Genomic DNA, 12,261 nt, shown 5'->3' on the forward strand with positions numbered 1-12,261 from the left:
GGTTCCCTGGGTTATAGGCTGACTGGCAACTCTATATTGTGTGTGAATGGTTTTCTGTATGTATGTTGTTTTTCGATAAAGTGGTGACTTGTCCAGGGTGTAATGTGCCTCTCACCCAAAAGAGGATGGGATAGGCTCTAGCCCCCCGTGACTCTAACCCCAAAATCGTATTCATGTATAGGATGAGTTTTTCTGTCTTAATGTCTCAAATTTGGTTGAGACATACAGGGGTTGGACAATGAAACTGAAACACCTGGTTTTAGACCACAATAATTCATTAGTATGGTGTAGGGCCTCCTTTTGCGGCCAATACAGCATCAATTCGTCTTGGGAATGACAGATACAAGTCCTGCACAGTGGCCAGAGGGATTTTGAGCCATTCTTCTTGCAGAATAGTGGTCAGGTCACTACGTGATGCTGGTGGAGGAAAACGTTTCCTGACTCGCTCCTCCAAAACACCCCAAAGTGGCTCAATAATATTTAGATCTTGTGACTGTGCAGGCCATGGGAGATGTTCAACTTCACTTTCATGTTCATCAAACCACTCTGTCACCAGTCTTGCTGTGTGTATTGGTGCATTATCATCCTGATACAAGGCACCACCTTCAGGATACAATGTTTGAACCATTGGGTGCACATGGTCCTCCAGAATGGTTCAGTAGTCCTTGGCAGTGACGCGCCCATCTAGCACAAGTATTGGGCCAAGGGAATGCCATGATATTGCAGCCCAAACCATCACTGATCCACCCCCATGCTTCACTCTGGGCATGCAACAGTCTGGGTGGTACGCTTCTTTGGGGCTTCTCCACACCATAACTCTCCCAGATGTGGGAAAGACAGTAAAGGTGGACTCATCAGAGAACAATACATGTTTCACATTGTCCACAGCCCAAGATTTGTGCTGCTGGCACCATTGAAACCAACGTTTGGCATTGGCACGAGTGACCAAAGGTTTGGCTATAGCAGCCCGGCCGTGTATATTGACCCTGTGGAGCTCCCAACGGACAGTTTTGGTGGAAACAGGAGAGTTGAAGTGCACATTTAATTCTGCAGTGAGTTGGGCACCTGTGATTTTATGTTTTTTGGATACAATCTGGGTTAGCACCCGGACATCCCTTTCAGACAGCTTCCTCTTGCGTCCAGTTACTCCTGTTGGATGTGGTTCGTCCTTCTTGGTGGTATGCTGACATTACCCTGGATACCGTGGCTTTTGATACATCACAAAGACTTGCTGTCTTGGTCACAGATGCCCCAGCAAGACATGCACCAACAATTTGTCTTTTGAACTCTGATATGTCACCTATAATGTTGTGTGCATTGCAATATTTTGAGCAAAACTGTGCTATTACTCTGGTAATTGAACCTTCACACTCTGCTCTCCTGTGCAATGTGCAATCAATGAAGATTGGCCACCAGGCTGGTCAAATTTAGCCATGAAACCTCCAACACTAAATTGGCAGGTGTTTCAGTTTCATTGTCCAACCCCTGTAGATCGCCTCCTTGAAGAAGCCAACTCAATATCCAAAATATCCAAAATCATTTATTCTTCACCTGAACTGTTTCAGACAAGGATTTCCTCAGTTCACTGTAAAACAGATCATTGAAACAAAAAAATATGTTCCTCCACTATGCTGAAATCACACCAAACAGTTGCTTGTTCCACATTGACTTTTATGTCACACTTTTAAAACCTTAAGAAATTACCAGAGTAGTGCAACTTTAGACCTCAAGAGAAAATACTTTCAAAATAAAACATTTAAAATATATTATAAATCAATATAAAATTATTAATAAATAAGCTAATGAGTGAGTTTGAGTTACAGAAAAACTCCATTTAATAACCTCCAAACTGAATGTGAGTTTGAGTTAACAGAAAAACTCCATTTAATAATCTCCAAACTGAATGTGAGTTTGAGTTAACAGAAAAACTCCAATTAATAACCTCCAAACTGAATTATACTATCCTCATTCCTTTCTTCCTTCCTATCCTCCCAGCATCCTTTCCTCCACCCTGTCTTCCTTCCTATCCACCACCTCTTCCTTCTATCCTTTCTTCCTGCCTTCCCTCCCCTCCTCCTTTTTTTTTTTGCCTCCCCTCCTCCTTGACCTAAGGACACCCGAAGGGTATGACATCATGCCATTCCAAAAGTTGGTGCCTGCAAAATTCCTTCCTTCATCTTGTCTTTGAAGGCTTCGTAGAAAGCGTGAAGCGGCAGGTGGAGTAGAAGAAGGCAAGTATTGGCTTCTGGGAAAATATGGTTGCCCTCATGCAGGAACTCAATACTTGGTTGGTGGGGAAAACCAAGTGGAGGCACTGCTGAGGCTCCACTACTGAATTCCAATACCTTCTCAAGGGTGATTGGACTGCATTCTCCTTCTGTAACACAAGAAAGTGGTGAGAAAAAATAATTAAGACCTCTGTAGTTGTGTCACATTTTTGGTTAATTATTACAACACAATATGAACAACTTAAAGGAAGCTACCCATGTACACACAACCAGACTTCACAGTGTCACTTCAACTATGGCATTATCAACATTTTCCTGCCAACCAGGATAACAAAATGACCACTAACAATTTTACTTATTACTTCCATGTAATTATAACTTTTACAATAAATAGTGTACCTTCAATTTTAATTAACCAGTCACTCCAAAAGCATATTGTCTTGTTTTCTTTGTCCCTCCTGTTGCTGCCCTGCACAGAGAAGTCCACTTCAAATAAAGTGCATAGGTCCTTCGCTTGTAGTGGCCTCTCCTCACTAACAAACATGTTGTAGAACACTGCCGGATTCTTCCTCAGCTCCTCCAGTAAACCAAGGGTTTTTAACCCCTCAGCAAACCTATAACACATGTGACAATGTGTGAGTTGTCCTGGGCTAATGACAGTTTCATTTTTCTCTCAGATAAGAAAGGTGAGGCAATTACTCACTGGTCCAGGGCTGTCGCCAACCTCCATTGATGAAGAAGTCTGCAGCTGACTGGACAAGAGAGTCCTTCTCCTCCAGGGTGGACACATGTCTCAAGGCACCTATAATGCTGAGACTATCTGCTGCATCTGCAATTGCACTGTTCGCCTCTTTGACTGTTGTTGCTTCCTTTATCTAAAAAAGAAAGAAAGACAGATAGACAGAATGAAAGACAAATAGAAAGAAAGAGTGAGTTGCACTGCACATAAAAAGACAAGGATCATTAAAACATGCAATAGTTTAGAATCAAAAAGTAGCTTATAAGGATACCTTCTCTATATAAATCACATGTCAATAGTTGTACACCATCTCCTGCTTACTTTGATTAACTGTTCCCTGAAGGTATGGTCGCCAACTTCATCCACGGTGGCCGGGGGGGTTGATATCCCACAGATTTGCTGGTAAAGCCTTTCAGAGAAGAAGTGTGGACTGACTCCTCCATGAATGAAACACACTGCTATCATTTTTGCCACCCATGTGTACAATTTGCTCTGCAATGCTGAAATTAAAGACATAATTAACTATTGTTCTGCTGTAATGCTTCTTTATACCTTAAATGCTATATTAATATTAGTGCTACTACCAATAATCATTTTATTACACCTACTGTATCAAAACACATAAAATGTCTTTCAGTAAATTAAAATGAAGCAATTAAAAATAATGGAACAATCCTAACCCTTAATTAACAAATCAAGGCAAAATATATATAGATTTTTAAGTAAGACAATACCCAGACAATTACACACAAGATGAAACCTGGCAAAAACATATAATAAATCAAATAGTTAGGGCAAGCAATTCTTTTTGAATGAGTTTCCGTGTATACATTTTTAGAATTCTGCCAGTTGAATGAGGACAGTGCTAATAATTTGGGCTTATTTACCCTGAATATTAAGCAACAACTGTCGGTCTTTCTCATGTCCCTCAAAGATGTTTGACTGGTGGACAGCCCTCATTAACAGCCTCAGGTACTCTCTTGTCGGGCCACCTTCATCAACTGCCCCTTCACCATTGTCGTCTTCATCAACAAAGACAACATCCAGTTTTGCTTCAGGGTTGAAGTTTTTACGTTTGAATGTGCGCAGGCTACACTGTAAAACGTTATCCCTGCACACATTTATTTGGTTGCTTGTTGGACAGAAGCTTCCATTGACTTTGCTGACCAGTTTTTTCAAGATGGTCTGTAGATCAATCCTGCAACCAAAGAAGTTCATGCATTTTATTCATATGACAAATCATATTTATAACAGTGTCAACCAGCTGATTAAATGTTAGAGGATATAAGCAGCATCACACTGACAATACTACTTTAGTTTAGAGTGAGTCCTTTTTATGGACTAGAAAATAAAAACTCTACATACAAAAAAAAAAAGAAATAGTCAGGTTAATGAGAAACATACTCATCCACGTCATCAAGAATAATGATTGGTGCGTGAGAAGTGTGTTCAGACAGCGATGGTTGGAGAGAGGGCACAGAGTGACTTGGCTGGGTGGAGGTCTCAGACAGCGATGGTTGGAGAGAGGGCACAGAGAGACTTGGCTGGGTGGAGGTCTCAGACAGCGATGGTTGGAGAGAGGGCACAGAATGACTTGGCTGGGTGGAGGTCTCAAACAGTGATGACTGACCAGTAGATGTGTGTTGTAGGGCATAACCTCCATCATTTTGTTGACCTGAGAGAATTTCCTGAAGACAAACATGCACAATACATGATCTTGCACAAACCAAAACACAGTCTGTTTGCGAAAGAAATAAAATGCAACACACATGTACCTGTACATGCTGATTTGAAAACCAAAGTACATATAGAGTTGTGGATTCCTTTATGCCATTATCCATTATACACCCAGAGGAACTGCTCTGAATTGATCTTGATGATGTGGCTTCTTGCACCGCAAAGATTTTACTGGCAATATCATCTTGTCCCACAAAGTCAAACAAGATCTAAAAAGATATGAAACACTGTTACACAAGTCTAGTTTTACAACCAACTGAACCACTGAGAAGATATTTGATATTTTCTCAAGCTCAACACACATCACCTGAATTGGCTCAGACAAGCTGAATTTCCTCATGTTGATGTGTCCATTTGAATATTTGAATTTGATCGACATCCCATCTGAGGGTTCCACACATGCAGACATTTGCTCACGTCTTGCCTCAATAGCCTGAAATGTGATTTCTCTCATTAAAATAAAACGAACAACAAAAACAGCTGGTTCAGCAAAAAACAGAACAAAAAAAAAACACAAACCTTTAGACGATTTTTCCTCACTGGCCCGATAGGCTGCTTTCTTCCTCTCCTATTACATAAAAGAAGAACACATTAGAAATGTGTGCATTCTGTAAGTGCATGTAAAAGGTACATAATAAGAACTTGTGAGTAATATCTTCTCTTGATCCACCAACAAACTTTGATTAAACTCCTGGTCTTGCTGGGCCCGTATTGCTTGCCATTCCTCAAGAGCCTAAAGTAAAACATCAAAAATGGCATTTTTCACAAATCACCATCAAATTATATAGTACACACCAATAAATTGAACAAATACTTCAATAAAGATTATACAGTGTCAAAATTGTTAACCTGATTTGCGACCACACTTTGAGCCTGGGTACCCTCAACTACAGGGGTGGTCTCATCTTGTACTGGAGCAATTGAGGCAGAAGATGTGGATGTCACCCGAGGCTAGAGAGGGTAGTTTTATCAGGATAGACACTATAGAACACATATGATTGTAGTACAATATGAATCCTTGTGTATATAATTCCATACCTGCACGACAGTGGCCCTAGGCACAATTTATAGCCTGCTTTTTCCGACAGCTGCTTTGAGCTCCCTTACAGAACAAAACTTTAATTTCTTCATCTTGTGGCCTTTGCCTGTTCTTGCTAATTCAAAACCAATTAAATTTAAGCTGATGTGATAGCTGATGTGGTAGCTCTGGCAAACAAAGTTATTTAATTCGGGTAAAGTCCAGTTCAAGTCGATCTTTGACATCCTGGGTCCAGCCTCGGCCATTTCATGCATGGGTTTTCCTGAAAATGGAAATGTAAACATGTATAATCTGTTTCTACTGCCAAAGTAACAAAGACAAATGACACAAATCAAGGCATTCTAACTGTGTTGTCATATTTTCAGACAGTCATAGTGTTGCCAAACCCCAGAAGTAGACCTGTATGACTACCATAGTTAACTAAGATCTTTTGTGTTTCTACTACTGTGTATTCCTGTCTTATTTATTTTATTGTTTTTAACTGTTTTATGTATCTGTTGTTTTTGCCTATTATGTACAGCACTTTGTTTTCAGCTGTGGCTGTTTTTGAAGTGCTATATAAATAAAGCTGAGTTGAGTTGAGTCTACTAAAAGGCTACAGTGGTTTAACTAAACAAACCCTACACTCTTAAGAAACTTGAATATGATAGAGAAGAGCCTGGTCTGGGCATATTATGTGAAAGAACAGTAACAGTGTAGCTTAGACTCTGAAATGCACCACCTAGATCTTCAGAATAAGCAGAACCACAAATGACTAACTACCACAGATAGCAGCAAAATAATTCATTGGGAGGTATTCCTGGACGCTATCAAAGTGATGCCTTGGAATGAGAAAGTGTTGGAAGGGCATAGGTCTAACTAAACACTTAACATCACCAGGCAGACTCAGGCTAACAAAATTCAAAGCAGCTCATTCCATAGTTTTCTTTGCAAGAAGGTTGCAGATAATGAGGTGTAAAAAGTAAATAACACCCAATTCTTATGTGCTCAGTCTCACATTTACCTAAACCAAGTTTGGTCAGTTCCTCCAGTGCTTTCATGGGGGGCAGAAAAACAAGATCTGGGCCTGGAAGCAAGAAAAGGTGTGTTGACCACATTGGGTTTTCCCTGGAGTAACCAGATCCTCCTGCAAATACAAAGACAAGTTTAGTTTAGTGATTTTTTTGTTAGAGAATATTCCTTCACTTAAAAAAACAACAACATGGTAGCTTCACTTGATGCCTTTATTGAATATGCAGAGGTAGAAAATAATAAATTAGCATTTTTTGACAGGGTAGCCTGAGTCAGTTTCTTAGGCTGCATTCAATAGGGATGGGACGATACACTTAAACTCACGACATGATGCACCTCGATCTGCCAGGGTCACAATATGATATCAAAAAAAGATGAAAAAATATTACTGAGTAAATTATAACTTATTTATTTTGTTCCAGTTGCACACAAACAGGGAAAGTGCTTCCTGTTTCTATTTCAGACCTTTTCTCTATGTTGTTTAGTCTCTAGGTTTTTAATTTCCCCAAAATAATCAAAAATTGTTTTACACACACTAGGGGTGCACTGCTTTCCTATTTCTAGGTTGTCTATCCTGGCCTAAGAGTTTTAGGTCTAAATATTCAAACACAAACAAGAACAACACTACTATTCTGCCCTCGCAGTACGATGTCAGCTTTGTACAGCTAGACAGATGGTTAACAATTAATGAAGAAGGGAAACTCCAGAAGTCTTGTTGAGGATTGATGTTTTATCTTTTGTTCTCTTTTCTTGCTCAGTTTTATTTCTTAAAGTTTTTCTCCATTAAGGTCTGTAAGACTGAAAGAATAAACAGAAAATAAACATTACAAAAGTATCATGTCTGTTGTGTCTATTAGACTACAAAATATAAAGTCACACAGTAACTCAGTAAAGTTACACAGTAATCAACATAAACAGCATAGAAATGAGACAAATCACAATACTGTATCACCAAACTTACTGCTACACTGTCACGCACATTATCCTTATGAGTAAACAAATCCACTGATTAACCGGAGGCGTAGTGCCAAGGCCCCCTGCTGGGCAGATTCAGCAGTGCGTTGGCAAAACAGAAGGAATTAACCATGCGCATAACTCGAGAAAACCATTAGTCACAAACGTAATAAAATGTGCTACAGAAAGTAAACATGTATCACGCACTAAACCACAATGTTTATGTGTAATTACTAACAAAGATCTGATCAAGCACTGTAATGAAGCACACGGGTCTGACTAGGAACTCAACGCCGCAGGGCGGAACTAGCCTACCAGGCCCTACCTTAGTGCTTTTCTAAACCGTAAATGATTTGTATACCACAAAAATTATGTGGCAGTGCTATCAAGTGTTTATTTCGCGATACATTTCTTTTTCCACATGATGCATTTAGTTGCATTTTGTATCGAAATTTCACCAAACAATATTTCGTCCAATTAGCAATGCTGATATGTTAGCAAAACTTACCCCATCAACGACGAAACAGTCGTCTTGTTGAAGACAATAATGCATCCACATTTCCCCCTGCCAGCTCCTGCCTTGCACGGGCTGCAGCGCCGAAAATTCGATTAAAAACATTGGCCTCTGGCTCTGCCTCATGCTGCTCCGCCATCTTGCTCACCTGCAAGTGCAATTTTTCCGCTCCCGCCTCAAGTGTTAGGCGGGGCCATCTGCAACGTCATTTCACCTAGTCAAAACTCTAATTCAAGATATCTGTAATTACATTCTGATTAGGCGGAATGTAAGTTACAGATATCTCCAGTTTCAGATATCTCTAACCAAAATTCAGTTCAAGATATTTATAACTTAATAATAGATATCTACAATGAAATTATGACTATTCCTAATTCCGGTTTGAGATATCTACAACGTTATTTTGACTAGTCATAATTCCAGTTACAGATATCTATTACGTCATTTCACCTAGTCAAAACTTAATTTAAGATATCCAAAAAGAGACATGTAGATATCTTTAATTGAGGTGAATTAAAGATATCTTGAACTGGAATTATGACTAGTCAGAATCAAATTGTAGATATCTCAAACTGGTATTAGTACTAGTCGTAATTCAGTTACAGATATCCATAATTCACATAGCGGATATCTGCAACTGAATTGTAGATATCTGTAATGACAAACCCCATACACATGAATGGCGAAAGTGACGTCATTTGTCCTAGGAAGAATATAGTTGTGGATATCTGAAATGACAGTTGTGGATAGGAAGAATGTAGTTGCGGATATCTGAAATATTCGTTTTGACTAGGCAAAACTGAATTACAGATATCTGCAACTCATATCCAGTCTGGCTTTTAAATGTTAAAATGGCTTGCCAAGGGGGGGGGGATACACTTGGACATGTCACAATAGCACAGCAGTAATTAATGAAATGAATGGTGGCTGAAAAAGCACAGGTGTTAAGACCCCTGCAAGGCTTTTAAACAAAACAGCATAACCAAAGGAGTCAGTTTGTTGCAGAAGAAAGAAAAAACTCTGTTTATTACTAGACAAAGAATAAGAGAATATTACTAAATTACTATTTTTTTTTAAAAACCAGACGCATCACTAAAAACAAAAAGAACAGAAAAAGAGAACCTAACACATGAGAACAACTGAAACTGCTGCTGCTGCGGTGGCTGGCAGATGGAGGAGAGAGAGCGAGCCACAATCCCTGCCCCCAAAGTGTCTCAGTCAGACCAGACCAGATCCACCTGAGGAGAGGAGACATCATGAGACACACCATTTACACATCATAACCAGCAGAGGGAGACTGTGCACTTCTCCATGTACATTATAGCATAATACCCAAAGAGGATTTGTGCCAAGTTTAGTACTTATGTCAACATTTGAAAGATTTACTTTAAATATGCAGTTATCTGCTGCACTAATTAAATCAAATAGCATTTTTTTTGCATTCCATGAAAAACAGAGATGAACACTGAGTGTTGCCATGCCATGGACTGAAAACAGCATTCTGTAAGCATGTACAGTTGAAAGCAGAAGTTTACATACACTATATAAAAAGGCACATAACCTTTTTTTTCTCACCATCTAACATTAAATCAGATTAAACCTTTCCTGTTTTTGGTCAATTACGATTACCAAAATATTTGCTAAATGCCAGAATAATGAGAAAAGGATTTTTTTAATACAATTTTTATTACTTTCTTCAAAGTCAGAAGTTTACATACACTAAGATTACTATGCCTTTAAACAATTTGGGAAAGCCCAGATGATGATGTCATGTCTTTGGAAGCCTCTGATAGGTTTATTGACAACATTTCAGTTAATTAGAGGCACACCTGTGGCTGTATTTTAAGGCACACCTGAAACACACTGCTTCTTTGTGTAACATCATGGAAAAATCAAAAGAAATCAGCCAAGATATCAGGAAGAGAATTGTGGACTTGCACAAGTCTGGTTCATCCTTGGGTGCAATATCCAGATGCCTGAAGGTGCCATGTTCATCTGTTCAAACAATTATACGTAAGTATAAACACCATGGGAATGTCCAGTGATCATACCGCTCAGGAAGGAGACGGGTTCTGTGTCCCAGAGATGAACGTGCTTTGGTCCGAAATGTGCATATCAAACCAAGAACAAAAGCAAAAGACCTTGTGAAGATGCTGGCTGAAGCTGGTAAGAGTGTGTCATTATCAACAGTGAAACGAGTCCTGTACCGACATGGGCTGAAAGGCCACTCTCCCAGGAAGAAGCCATTACTCCAAAAGACACATAAAAAAGCCAGATTACAGTTTGCAAATGCACACAGGGACAAAGACCTTAATTTTTGGAGACATGTCCTGTGGTCTAAAGAAACTAAAATTGAACTTTTTGGCCATAATGACCATCGTAACATTTGGAGGAAAAAGGGGAAAGCTTGCAAGCCTGAGAACACCATCCCAACTGTGAAATATGGGGGTGGCAGCATCATGTTGAGGGGTTGTTTTGCTGCAGGAGGGACTGGTGCACTTCACAAAATAGATGGCATCATGAGAAAAGAACATTATGTGGAAATACTGAAGCAACATCTCAAGACATCAACCAGGAAGTTAAAGATTGTCGCAAATGGGTTTTCCAAATGGACAATGACCCTAAGCATACTGCCAAACTGGTTACAAAGTGGCTTAAGGATAACAAAGTCAATGTTTTGGAATGGCCATCACAAAGCCCTGATCTCAATCCTATTGAAAATTTATGGGCAGAGCTGAAAAGGCATGTGCAAGCAAGGCGGCCTACAAACTTGGCTCAGTTACACCAGTTCTGTCAGGAGGAATGGCCTAAAATTCCTGCAAACTATTGTGAGAAGCTTGTGGAAGCATATCCAAAACGTTTGACCCAAGTCATACAGTTTAAAGGCAATGCTACCAAATACTAATGAAATGTATGTAAACTTCTGACTCTCAAGAAAGTAATAAAAAAACATCTCTCTCATTATTCTGGCATTTAGCAAATAGAAATAATTTTGGTAATCCTAATTGACCAAAAACAGGAAAAGTTTAATCGGATTTAATGTTAGACAGTGAGAAAAAAAAGGTTATGTGCCTTTTTATATAGTGTATGTAAACTTCTGCTTTCAACTGTATCTGAAATTGCACAAAGTTTTAACTATCCAGTCCAAAGTACTATGACTCCTACAATACTCCACCCGCCCACCAGGTGTCGCTAGATCATCTGTCTCATATCCATGTGCTCACCTGTTTCGCATATTCATTAACCATGGCACTATCCTCAAAAATCACTATCCAAAGCGCTATGTACTGAGTTTATTCATTTTGAGGTACTACACATAATATACACATATATGGAATAAGTGCATTACCTCATTGTGTCATCTATCACACACAAGAGGGCGCCACAAGTTCAGAAATAATATAACCCTTGGGTCATTTGTTCAACAGAGTCTGTGACTGCCTGTAATTCAACTTCAGAAATACAATATCTGGTTGTGTTTTGTCGTCCGGTGTCCAGGACTCACCAACAAGATAATAATGAAAATGGTTACATTTCAGAAAAATCATGTTAAAGCAAACCTGAATTCATGTCAGAAACCCATCCACCAATCATACAAAATGAAACCCTTCATCAAAAGTGCATAAAATAGGAAAAATTGAGTTTATATATATTTAAATATATGTCACATAATTGTTCTATGAGTATTATAGGTTCATTTCCTGAAAATCAAAATGTATGTCCACACCTAAGGTTGAAATGTTAAAATACATTCATAGGTTGCTAATACATTTTAAAATCTCTTCATTTAAGGTGCATAAGTGCAAAAGACAGATGGCTGTTAGAGAACCTGAGGGTGATGGTGCCTCCCTGTGGCAGGAAATAAACAGTCACTGGGTCACTACACAGAAAAACTCCGGTCAACATGGTTGGCCAAACCCCTGTAGAGGTGCTTGCAGATACTGTTATTGAATATAAAAGCTACTTCTTGGTTCCTGTGATAGCAGATTCTCATCCTCAGGAGACAGGCCTAGTCTGTGAAAGTCATGATGTGTCCTCT

At 39.3% G+C, this 12,261-nt stretch overlaps 1 long non-coding RNA gene across 7 annotated transcripts; it reads right to left on the minus strand.

The window, feature by feature from the left end:
• Window positions 1-371: 371 nt before the first annotated feature.
• Window positions 372-9,388, minus strand: LOC139624941 (uncharacterized). 7 transcript variants are annotated; one of them, XR_011691793.1, is made up of 3 exons: window positions 6,747-9,388; window positions 3,855-6,005; window positions 372-3,467 (listed from the first exon to the last, which is right to left on the minus strand). It is a non-coding gene; the product is annotated as an uncharacterized lncRNA (long non-coding RNA). The 7 variants fall into 7 exon arrangements; XR_011691795.1 differs by having other exon boundaries at window positions 3,855-5,137; window positions 5,224-9,388; XR_011691792.1 differs by having other exon boundaries at window positions 3,855-4,913; window positions 5,012-9,388.
• Window positions 9,389-12,261: the final 2,873 nt, after the last annotated feature.

The sequence above is a fragment of the Trachinotus anak genome, unplaced genomic scaffold (genome assembly GCF_046630095.1).
Source record: "Trachinotus anak isolate AG129_WGS33_773 ecotype Australia unplaced genomic scaffold, CSIRO_AGI_Tana_v1 ptg000001l, whole genome shotgun sequence".
Classification (NCBI taxonomy): Eukaryota; Metazoa; Chordata; class Actinopteri; order Carangiformes; family Carangidae; genus Trachinotus; species Trachinotus anak.